The sequence below is a fragment of the Pteropus alecto genome, unplaced genomic scaffold (assembly GCF_000325575.1).
Source record: "Pteropus alecto unplaced genomic scaffold, ASM32557v1 scaffold75, whole genome shotgun sequence".
NCBI classification, from domain to species: domain Eukaryota; kingdom Metazoa; phylum Chordata; class Mammalia; order Chiroptera; family Pteropodidae; genus Pteropus; species Pteropus alecto.
The window spans coordinates 7637769-7650377 of NW_006440638.1; the positions used below are offsets into that span (position 1 = coordinate 7637769).

Here is a 12609-nt window from a genome sequence, read left to right on the forward strand (position 1 = left end):
CCTCTTCCAGACTTTGTAGACTGCCTTTGCCAGGGGGAGATTTTCACTGGCACATGGGAAGGAGGTTACTGTCTGGGTAATGTACATGGCTATGCTGGGTCCAGCTGCAGGTGTGGGGAGACACAGGAATGCTATTCGAAAGGCGTGTGGCGGCACTGGTTCCGGGGGCAAGGAAGGGCAACAGTTCTGAAGAGGATGTGGTGACACCAGTTCTGTAGTATGTGTGTGGGTTCTGATTTCTGGGAGATGTGCAGTGGCACTGCCTCAAAGGGGTGCATGTGAGTGTCAGTTCTGAGAATTGTTATATTGTGGCCTCACATCTAGGGCATAGGCATTCCCATGAGAGACCAAGATCATCCTTATAGCAGTAACAGGGCTGGAAGATGGGTATAACAACTCCAGGTCCGGGAAGGAGGGCACAGCAGAGGGGATTCCAGGAAGTTCTATCAGCTGAGCTCAGTGTTGACAAAGATTGGGAGCATTCTTAGAGGCTAAGGCTGTGGGCACCAGTGGTGGTGACCAGGGCTGCTGGGATCTTTCTGCTCTCCTTTTCTCCCACAGGGAGATTCCTCTCGGTGCAGTCTTGTGCTGACCTGAGGATGGAGCCATGCAGCCAAACGCATCCTACACTCCTTTCTGCAGCTCTTCTCAGTTTTTGTGCACCCCAGTGTTGTCACAGCTTCTTAATTGTACTCCAGTGTTCTCCCAGAGACATTTTCATTAGCGGTCAGGTGTCAGATCATTGTTTTTGTGCTGAGAGAAATTCTGGGGTTTGCTAGTCATCCATCTTATTGATGTCTCTCTATTGCCCCCGTGTTTTAATTTACATTTTCCTTATGAATAAATGTAAAACATCTTTTGATATGCTTATTTGGGGTTCACGTATCTTCTTTGATGCAGTATCAATTCAAAAATTTTGTCCGTTTTGTGTTGTTTTCTGATTATAAAGTTCGAATATTTTTTATCTATTCTGGGTACAAGTCCCTTCTCAGATATGTAACTTGCAAATATTTACTGCTTGTCTGTGGCTTGTGTCTTCATTTCCTCAACAGCATCTTCTTAAAAGCACTTCTTAAATATCATGAAATCTAATTTAACATTTTTTTTCTTTTTGAGTTGTGATTTTGTTGTCACATCAAAGAAATCTCCACTCACACTTTCTGCTAGACTTTTTTCTATCAGTTCCATTCTTTTAGATTTTACATTTAGGTCAATGATACATTTCTAATTAATATGTTATAACTCTGGAATAAATCTTACAGTTCATAATTTATTTTCTGATATTGTGCTACATTTTATAAGCTAATATGGTGTGTAGAGTGACTGCATCTAGATTTCTAAGTGGAATGGGAAGAACTGTTTACTCATATTCCAACTGGTGTCAAGAATATTAGAGGCTAAAAAGTTGATTAGTGCTTTCTCCACTTTATTTTATGGTACAGACTTTGTAATATATACTTCACATGCAAGTGAAAGTTTAGTAAAGATCACTTGTAAATCAATCTGTATGGAGAGTTTTGAATGGTGTGTGAGCAAGGAAACTATTAATCTAAATATGATGCTAACATTGCTTCAACTTTGAGCAAAGTCAAGATATTAACATCTGAAAGCATTGTGGGGGAAGCATTAAAGGAGTCAAATTTAAGGTGATGTCTAGCATGAAAAACATCCAAGTGGTAAATAAAAAAGGCCCTTCATAACGAAAAATCAAGAAATAGGAAAATTTGCCCCTGGCATCCACCCAGCAGCTGGCCATGCTGGAGCTGGGGAGTGCTGCTGCCCGCTGGAGCAAGGTGGAACTGATCAGAATGATGTTCAGCATAACCCCCCTGGATATCCTGATGCTGTATATCAGCAGTCAGCCTCCCCTGGTGGTCTTTATGATAAATGTAAGGGCCAAAGCAATAGCTTCACTGACCTTGGGCTATTTCTTCAAAATCAAGGAGATGAAGTCGCTGGAAATGGATAGGATTGGGATCCTTTTCTGTGGTGGGTTAATGATTTGGACATATGTATCAGAGAATGAAACATTAACGCATCTCAAAAATGATGCTGTTACTGCTGGAGTGATATGAAATCTGATGTCGTCCCAGAGACATGGGAAAGTATGATGGTATGGTGCATTGTCCCTCAGTTCTTCCCTACCGACACAGCAAAAAATTACAAGTTGGCGAGATTTAGAAAAAGTGAGATTTATTGAAAGTACATTTTAGAAGAAGACAGGCCATGCTAAGGAGTGCTGCAGCCCTGTGGAATTTGGGAGTATGATAAGACAGAGTATGCCCCAATGGAGAAGAGCTGTAACAACGTAGAAATAAGAAGGTCTGTTTATATTTGGGCAGTGATGTGAGGTCCTAGATGTTTCGTATGTGAGGTCACCTTGAATGACAGTTGGCTGCTATATAACCTTTGCCTACTGCACATGTGCTTACCCAGAATTCAGTCTGTTATAATTAGATTCATGAACTTCCAGGCATAAACATAGCATTATAATGAAGCTTAAACTGTGGGCAAATTAGAGTAGTACGTTCCACACAGGTATCTATAGCCAGTTGAGGCCAGCTAAGATTAGGGCCCTTCTTTCCTTTGTCTCTGAGTATGCAGGAGGGATTCTCTAACTATCAATGGGGTGTACTTTGGATGGGCTCTAGGCTGGGCCCTTATTCCTTTGTTTCCCCTGTCGCTTATGTCTGACTAGCTAGCTAACAACCCCACAATTCTGGAAAGCACAATGACCATCAGGCAGGCCAGAGTGTCACCCCAGTCCCCGCAGGCTCTGGAGGACTCAGGCCCAATTAACACCTCAGTTGCAACTGCCCTTACCCTGGACCCACTTAAACGCTATGGAGGGTACGCTCACAATGTCACTCATCTGTACTCGACCACGTTAGGGCATCAGAATGAACTTTTGGGCCGGGAAGCCCCTGAAGAGATAAACATTACCTTTATCCTGCCTGCAGGCTGGAGCTCGGATGACTGTGCACTTCACATTCACTGTAAGCAGAAACTGTTCACATCCTTCATGACCCTCACGGCCACCCCTGGTATGTTTTCCATCACCATACAGACACCACACTGTGTTCCTGACACATACAGCAACTCCACGCTCTGGTAGGGGATCTTTACACCTACCAGAGATGCCAACACAAAATATGCTCAAAATTATAATCCTTTTCAGTGTTATAAAGAGTCATTGGAAAAGTCTATAATGCTTTAAATCCCAAGATTACAGTTTTTGTTTCAGAGGATGACCATTCATTAATAAATTTGCATATCATGCACACTGGTTACTTCTTCCTGATGGTGGTAACAATGTTTTGCTATGCGGTTATCAAGGGCAGACCCAGTGCACTGCATCAGAGCAGTCCTGAATTTTGTTCTGAGAAGGTGCCTTTGGCTGATGCCTAATCCCACAATGGCCCATTTTCTGAGAGAGACTGAGCAAATGAATCACTGCCTGCTGACACTAACCTGGACTTGCACACTCCGTGAATTCATTATCTTATAATACTGGCTTCTTCCAGCCAAAGACATTTCCAGTGCCTTTAACAGATTTGTATATATTTATAAAAATATATTCAGAAATTGGTTTGATGAAGTATGTGCTTCACACTGGGTGTCACCCAAACCCTGCAGCCTCGACTGGGTGACTTGGGTGGGATGGTGACAAGCAGTGACAGCTGCAATTCCGACTTTTCTGCATGGGAGTGTGTCATGCTGTGTTTACCAAGGTCACAGGGCATTTCATTGCTGGTTGGGTTGAGGTTTGCTCTGGTTCGAAACACTCAGCAACTTGGACATGATATTGCATTTCGTAAGCCCATCCATTTTAAGGATTTATGTGTCTGGCTTAATAATTATAGTAACAAAAATAAAACTTTTTCTCCATTTAGCTTGCAAATGATAGGAAACATACCTATCTTACTAAGTTTCCTTTTTTTTTTCTTTATTAAAATAAAACCATCACATTTTACTGCTACTCTAGTTAGAACAGACCAGTGCTTTCATCTTGAATAAAAAGTTACGTATTTAAAAGTCACCTACATGGTAAAAATCTAAGTTTCATTTCCAAATGGATGGTGAAGATCCAGGTCTTGTGGAGTTGAGCTGGCACAGAAAATTCCACTGTCTTTTTCTCTTCTGTTGTCCCTTTCCTCTGTTATATAAGTTAAAGCAACCTCATCACTTAAAGCAAATGAATAGAAACATACCTATCTTACTAAGTTTTCCTTTTTTTTTCTTTATTAAAATAAAACCATCACATTTTACTGCTACTCTAGTTAGAACAGACCAGTGCTTTCATCTTGAATAAAAAGTTACGTATTTAAAAGTCACCTACATGGTAAAAATCTAAGTTTCATTTCCAAATGGATGGTGAAGATCCAGGTCTTGTGGAGTTGAGCTGGCACAGAAAATTCCACTGTCTTTTTCTCTTCTGTTGTCCCTTTCCTCTGTTATATAAGTTAAAGCAACCTCATCACTTAAAGAGTCTTAAAAATTAAGTAAAAGTCTCTAGAATAGGGTAAAAATCACCTGTTCTATTTTATGGAATACATATACAGTATGGAAACAGAGAATGATGATTTGGTCTAATAATTATAAAAGGATTTCATGTGTTCTTAAAAAAGGAATTATTTTTCTTCCTTCTTTCCTATATTTGCATTGATTTCTATGCAGGTTACATATTGTTAGAGGAAAACGGCAACTAGTAGATCAGTAACATTAATAAAATGATGCCTGGGAAGTTTGAATAAAAGCAATTCAGATTTGCCATTTGTCAGGATAATCCAAAACATTTTTCTTTCCTACACATTTTGATGATCTAGTTCCTTTACCCTTTTTTCCCCCTAATTCATCTTTATTAAAAAAAAAAAAAAAAGTGCATTATCTTTTCTAGTCCCTTCTCGATGCTTGTATTCCTAATACTTTTCTTAATAGCTCTTTGCCTCAGTAGCTCACTGTCACTAATAATTGTGATTTTGTAAGCAACATCAGAGCAGAAGGTAAAGTAGAACCATGGACATGATTGTCAGCACTTCTTTCCCTTAACTCTAAGTCTGTGGGAGCATTTTAGAGGCTAAGGCTGTGGGCACCAGTGGTGGTGACCAGGGCTGCTGGGATCTTTCTGCTCTCCTTTTCTCCCACAGGGAGATTCCTCTCGGTGCAGTCTTGTGCTGACCTGAGGATGGAGCCATGCAGCCAAACGCATCCTACACTCCTTTCTGCAGCTCTTCTCAGTTTTTGTGCACCCCAGTGTTGTCACAGCTTCTTAATTGTACTCCAGTGTTCTCCCAGAGACATTTTCATTAGCGGTCAGGTGTCAGATCATTGTTTTTGTGCTGAGAGAAATTCTGGGGTTTGCTAGTCATCCATCTTATTGATGTCTCTCTATTGCCCCCGTGTTTTAATTTACATTTTCCTTATGAATAAATGTAAAACATCTTTTGATATGCTTATTTGGGGTTCACGTATCTTCTTTGATGCAGTATCAATTCAAAAATTTTGTCCGTTTTGTGTTGTTTTCTGATTATAAAGTTCGAATATTTTTTATCTATTCTGGGTACAAGTCCCTTCTCAGATATGTAACTTGCAAATATTTACTGCTTGTCTGTGGCTTGTGTCTTCATTTCCTCAACAGCATCTTCTTAAAAGCACTTCTTAAATATCATGAAATCTAATTTAACATTTTTTTTCTTTTTGAGTTGTGATTTTGTTGTCACATCAAAGAAATCTCCACTCACACTTTCTGCTAGACTTTTTTCTATCAGTTCCATTCTTTTAGATTTTACATTTAGGTCAATGATACATTTCTAATTAATATGTTATAACTCTGGAATAAATCTTACAGTTCATAATTTATTTTCTGATATTGTGCTACATTTTATAAGCTAATATGGTGTGTAGAGTGACTGCATCTAGATTTCTAAGTGTAATGGGAAGAACTGTTTACTCATATTCCAACTGGTGTCAAGAATATTAGAGGCTAAAAAGTTGATTAGTGCTTTCTCCACTTTATTTTATGGTACAGACTTTGTAATATATACTTCACATGCAAGTGAAAGTTTAGTAAAGATCACTTGTAAATCAATCTGTATGGAGAGTTTTGAATGGTGTGTGAGCAAGGAAACTATTAATCTAAATATGATGCTAACATTGCTTCAACTTTGAGCAAAGTCAAGATATTAACATCTGAAAGCATTGTGGGGGAAGCATTAAAGGAGTCAAATTTAAGGTGATGTCTAGCATGAAAAACATCCAAGTGGTAAATAAAAAAGGCCCTTCATAACGAAAAATCAAGAAATAGGAAAATTTGCCCCTGGCATCCACCCAGCAGCTGGCCATGCTGGAGCTGGGGAGTGCTGCTGCCCGCTGGAGCAAGGTGGAACTGATCAGAATGATGTTCAGCATAACCCCCCTGGATATCCTGATGCTGTATATCAGCAGTCAGCCTCCCCTGGTGGTCTTTATGATAAATGTAAGGGCCAAAGCAATAGCTTCACTGACCTTGGGCTATTTCTTCAAAATCAAGGAGATGAAGTCGCTGGAAATGGATAGGATTGGGATCCTTTTCTGTGGTGGGTTAATGATTTGGACATATGTATCAGAGAATGAAACATTAACGCATCTCAAAAATGATGCTGTTACTGCTGGAGTGATATGAAATCTGATGTCGTCCCAGAGACATGGGAAAGTATGATGGTATGGTGCATTGTCCCTCAGTTCTTCCCTACCGACACAGCAAAAAATTACAAGTTGGCGAGATTTAGAAAAAGTGAGATTTATTGAAAGTACATTTTAGAAGAAGACAGGCCATGCTAAGGAGTGCTGCAGCCCTGTGGAATTTGGGAGTATGATAAGACAGAGTATGCCCCAATGGAGAAGAGCTGTAACAACGTAGAAATAAGAAGGTCTGTTTATATTTGGGCAGTGATGTGAGGTCCTAGATGTTTCGTATGTGAGGTCACCTTGAATGACAGTTGGCTGCTATATAACCTTTGCCTACTGCACATGTGCTTACCCAGAATTCAGTCTGTTATAATTAGATTCATGAACTTCCAGGCATAAACATAGCATTATAATGAAGCTTAAACTGTGGGCAAATTAGAGTAGTACGTTCCACACAGGTATCTATAGCCAGTTGAGGCCAGCTAAGATTAGGGCCCTTCTTTCCTTTGTCTCTGAGTATGCAGGAGGGATTCTCTAACTATCAATGGGGTGTACTTTGGATGGGCTCTAGGCTGGGCCCTTATTCCTTTGTTTCCCCTGTCGCTTATGTCTGACTAGCTAGCTAACAACCCCACAATTCTGGAAAGCACAATGACCATCAGGCAGGCCAGAGTGTCACCCCAGTCCCCGCAGGCTCTGGAGGACTCAGGCCCAATTAACACCTCAGTTGCAACTGCCCTTACCCTGGACCCACTTAAACGCTATGGAGGGTACGCTCACAATGTCACTCATCTGTACTCGACCACGTTAGGGCATCAGAATGAACTTTTGGGCCGGGAAGCCCCTGAAGAGATAAACATTACCTTTATCCTGCCTGCAGGCTGGAGCTCGGATGACTGTGCACTTCACATTCACTGTAAGCAGAAACTGTTCACATCCTTCATGACCCTCACGGCCACCCCTGGTATGTTTTCCATCACCATACAGACACCACACTGTGTTCCTGACACATACAGCAACTCCACGCTCTGGTAGGGGATCTTTACACCTACCAGAGATGCCAACACAAAATATGCTCAAAATTATAATCCTTTTCAGTGTTATAAAGAGTCATTGGAAAAGTCTATAATGCTTTAAATCCCAAGATTACAGTTTTTGTTTCAGAGGATGACCATTCATTAATAAATTTGCATATCATGCACACTGGTTACTTCTTCCTGATGGTGGTAACAATGTTTTGCTATGCGGTTATCAAGGGCAGACCCAGTGCACTGCATCAGAGCAGTCCTGAATTTTGTTCTGAGAAGGTGCCTTTGGCTGATGCCTAATCCCACAATGGCCCATTTTCTGAGAGAGACTGAGCAAATGAATCACTGCCTGCTGACACTAACCTGGACTTGCACACTCCGTGAATTCATTATCTTATAATACTGGCTTCTTCCAGCCAAAGACATTTCCAGTGCCTTTAACAGATTTGTATATATTTATAAAAATATATTCAGAAATTGGTTTGATGAAGTATGTGCTTCACACTGGGTGTCACCCAAACCCTGCAGCCTCGACTGGGTGACTTGGGTGGGATGGTGACAAGCAGTGACAGCTGCAATTCCGACTTTTCTGCATGGGAGTGTGTCATGCTGTGTTTACCAAGGTCACAGGGCATTTCATTGCTGGTTGGGTTGAGGTTTGCTCTGGTTCGAAACACTCAGCAACTTGGACATGATATTGCATTTCGTAAGCCCATCCATTTTAAGGATTTATGTGTCTGGCTTAATAATTATAGTAACAAAAATAAAACTTTTTCTCCATTTAGCTTGCAAATGATAGGAAACATACCTATCTTACTAAGTTTCCTTTTTTTTTTCTTTATTAAAATAAAACCATCACATTTTACTGCTACTCTAGTTAGAACAGACCAGTGCTTTCATCTTGAATAAAAAGTTACGTATTTAAAAGTCACCTACATGGTAAAAATCTAAGTTTCATTTCCAAATGGATGGTGAAGATCCAGGTCTTGTGGAGTTGAGCTGGCACAGAAAATTCCACTGTCTTTTTCTCTTCTGTTGTCCCTTTCCTCTGTTATATAAGTTAAAGCAACCTCATCACTTAAAGAGTCTTAAAAATTAAGTAAAAGTCTCTAGAATAGGGTAAAAATCACCTGTTCTATTTTATGGAATACATATACAGTATGGAAACAGAGAATGATGATTTGGTCTAATAATTATAAAAGGATTTCATGTGTTCTTAAAAAAGGAATTATTTTTCTTCCTTCTTTCCTATATTTGCATTGATTTCTATGCAGGTTACATATTGTTAGAGGAAAACGGCAACTAGTAGATCAGTAACATTAATAAAATGATGCCTGGGAAGTTTGAATAAAAGCAATTCAGATTTGCCATTTGTCAGGATAATCCAAAACATTTTTCTTTCCTACACATTTTGATGATCTAGTTCCTTTACCCTTTTTCCCCCTAATTCATCTTTATTAAAAAAAAAAAAAAAAAGTGCATTATCTTTTCTAGTCCCTTCTCGATGCTTGTATTCCTAATACTTTTCTTAATAGCTCTTTGCCTCAGTAGCTCACTGTCACTAATAATTGTGATTTTGTAAGCAACATCAGAGCAGAAGGTAAAGTAGAACCATGGACATGATTGTCAGCACTTCTTTCCCTTAACTCTAAGTCTGTATGGCCTGTTCTAAATTAGAGTCGGTCATGCAGTCTGAAATACAAATTGGCCTGGAAGAGTCACATTTTAATACTACTTTTATCTCAGGCATTCTCGAAGAAAAACCACTGTGGGTTTTTACTGCAGATTGTTAAAATAATCACAATAGTGACCTGATGTGTTATTATCTATTTTTTCCTTTCAGTACATTTCAAGTGCAATAATCATACTTATCTATCCAGTTATTTGTATGACATGAGTTGCTTACACGATGTAGGGCTAACCTGTTAATTTAGCTTTCTCTTTGGAGACTTTTAGACTCTTAGGAGACAAAATTGAGAAAGCCATTTGGCTTGGCCTTTAGAAACATCAATATCATTAAGACCAACAGATTTTAAGTTAAAGTGCCACTGAATTAATAAAATCCCAAGGAATGGAGTTCCAGGGATAGATTTATAACTGGCAGATTAAGGAGAAAGGCAGGTTGAAAAAGTCAATTTCACTGGTTTGTTTAGTGCACACTGTTGCTAGTATTCATTATCCTTTTTTTAATTATAGGGAATGGCTGGAATATGTAGTCAGGGGAGGAAGTACACTGTGAGGTGTGAGGAAAGGAAGTACCAAAAATGCCTGGACATCAGTATGACTTGTCACGAGGTCAGGACACACACTTTAAAATTAAGCATTTACTCTAATAGGTAACATTCAGAGATCTTGTGGAAACCCAGAGTTTGCCAAGCATATAAAGGAAGGCTGGGGCAGAAGGGTGGCCATGAACCTGGGCAAAGAGGTCTAGTTACCGAAGAGATCTCCACTGGATTTCAGGAAGTCCAAGGGACCTGTTGCTGTGGAAGCCCTTACAGACAAGGCCAATTCCTCTGTTGTATGTCACCAGGGGTCCTCCGGATTAGAAGAGTGTCACAGACAGATCACACGTGCCGTAAAGGAGTGACCCCTTACAGATGCCCTGACTCGTGCTCAGGCATCTAGGACTGGAGGTCCAACAAAAACTCAGCAACTTACTATTAAAGTGATTGTTCCAGATCATATTGATCTCTTTTCCTTTTCTCTTTTGTGTTTCACTGTAGGATTTGAATTCATTTTGATTTTATTTGTAAGTTTTTCTCATCATTAGGAACCTGCCATTTCTATTGTGTTTTTTTCAGCAGTCTGTGGGGATCCAGCACCCTGGTTTTTCAACCCTCCTGCAAGCACCTTGGGGTTAGGAGGGCCAGTGGATCCATTTCACTTATCTTGCTGCACGATGGTTTGTTTATGATGTTATAGTATTCACTCCCCGATTAATTTTTCATGTTTGAAATATGTGCATATGTGTTTTCCAGGATAAAATATCTGAATTTAAACAAAAAGAAGAAGAGAAAAAGGCAATCTCTTTAAAAGTAGAAAAAAAATTAATTCGGTACTCCTATGTTACGACTGGTCAAGTAAATCAACTTTGGCATTTGAAAGCTCTCATTCACATAATTTTTATAGTGGACCTATTTAGTATATATTAAAATCATATTTGACATGAACAGTGAACACTTTTTTTTCAAGCATTTATGAAAAAGTAAAAGAGGTAGACCATTTTATTAGGGAAAAGAAGAAAACCTCAAATTCTTAGGCATGAATGCCAGAAACAAGTTTATTTGCACAATTAAAAAAAAATATTTGAGTTCAAAATAACTCAGTATATGGAAACTTTTTTAAAAATCTCAAATATTTTGTGAGTTAACAGAACCCAAAATTGAACATTGTATACAAATTCAACATATTAAAACATAAGAATAAATACAAAGACAAAGAAACAGTGATTAAATAAAATAATTATTTTAAGATAATACATGAGTAATATAATTAATTATTGAATGTTCAAATGCAGGTGGACATTGAAGAGTTATGTTTATAGTAATTCAGAAAAAAAGGATAATGAATATTTAAAAAGAGATTATTAGTCATCAAATTTATTAAAAAAATTAAATGAGCAGAGTTATTTCAAAATTCTAAGAACTTACATTTTAGATAATCTAAATTTTAAAGAGGAGTGTTCAAATGTAAGATTAGAAATGATAGAGAAGAATGAATTTAGAAAGTCGGACAGCTGTGGGCAAATTAGAGTAGTACGTTCCACACAGGTATCTATAGCCAGTTGAGGCCAGCTAAGATTAGGGCCCTTCTTTCCTTTGTCTCTGAGTATGCAGGAGGGATTCTCTAACTATCAATGGGGTGTACTTTGGATGGGCTCTAGGCTGGGCCCTTATTCCTTTGTTTCCCCTGTCGCTTATGTCTGACTAGCTAGCTAACAACCCCACAATTCTGGAAAGCACAATGACCATCAGGCAGGCCAGAGTGTCACCCCAGTCCCCGCAGGCTCTGGAGGACTCAGGCCCAATTAACACCTCAGTTGCAACTGCCCTTACCCTGGACCCACTTAAACGCTATGGAGGGTACGCTCACAATGTCACTCATCTGTACTCGACCACGTTAGGGCATCAGAATGAACTTTTGGGCCGGGAAGCCCCTGAAGAGATAAACATTACCTTTATCCTGCCTGCAGGCTGGAGCTCGGATGACTGTGCACTTCACAATCACTGTAAGCAGAAACTGTTCACATCCTTCATGACCCTCACGGCCACCGCTGGTATGTTTTCCATCACCATACAGACACCACACTGTGTTCCTGACACATACAGCAACTCCACGCTCTGGTAGGGGATCTTTACACCTACCAGAGATGCCAACACAAAATATGCTCAAAATTATAATCCTTTTCAGTGTTATAAAGAGTCATTGGAAAAGTCTATAATGCTTTAAATCCCAAGATTACAGTTTTTGTTTCAGAGGATGACCATTCATTAATAAATTTGCATATCATGCACACTGGTTACTTCTTCCTGATGGTGGTAACAATGTTTTGCTATGCGGTTATCAAGGGCAGACCCAGTGCACTGCATCAGAGCAGTCCTGAATTTTGTTCTGAGAAGGTGCCTTTGGCTGATGCCTAATCCCACAATGGCCCGTTTTCTGAGAGAGACTGAGCAAATGAATCACTGCCTGCTGACACTAACCTGGACTTGCACACTCCGTGAATTCATTATCTTATAATACTGGCTTCTTCCAGCCAAAGACATTTCCAGTGCCTTTAACAGATTTGTATATATTTATAAAAATATATTCAGAAATTGGTTTGATGAAGTATGTGCTTCACACTGGGTGTCACCCAAACCCTGCAGCCTCGACTGGGTGACTTGGGTGGGATGGTGACAAGCAGTGACAG

General features: G+C 39.5%; 3 pseudogenes; all 3 read left to right on the forward strand.

The window, feature by feature from the left end:
• The first annotated feature begins 1811 nt into the window (after window positions 1-1811).
• Window positions 1812-3408, forward strand: LOC102896621 (annotated as a pseudogene).
• A 2989-nt stretch (window positions 3409-6397) lies between these two features.
• Window positions 6398-7994, forward strand: LOC102896876 (annotated as a pseudogene).
• Window positions 7995-11398: 3404 nt separating this feature from the next.
• On the forward strand, window positions 11399-12337 carry LOC102881825 (annotated as a pseudogene).
• Window positions 12338-12609: the final 272 nt, after the last annotated feature.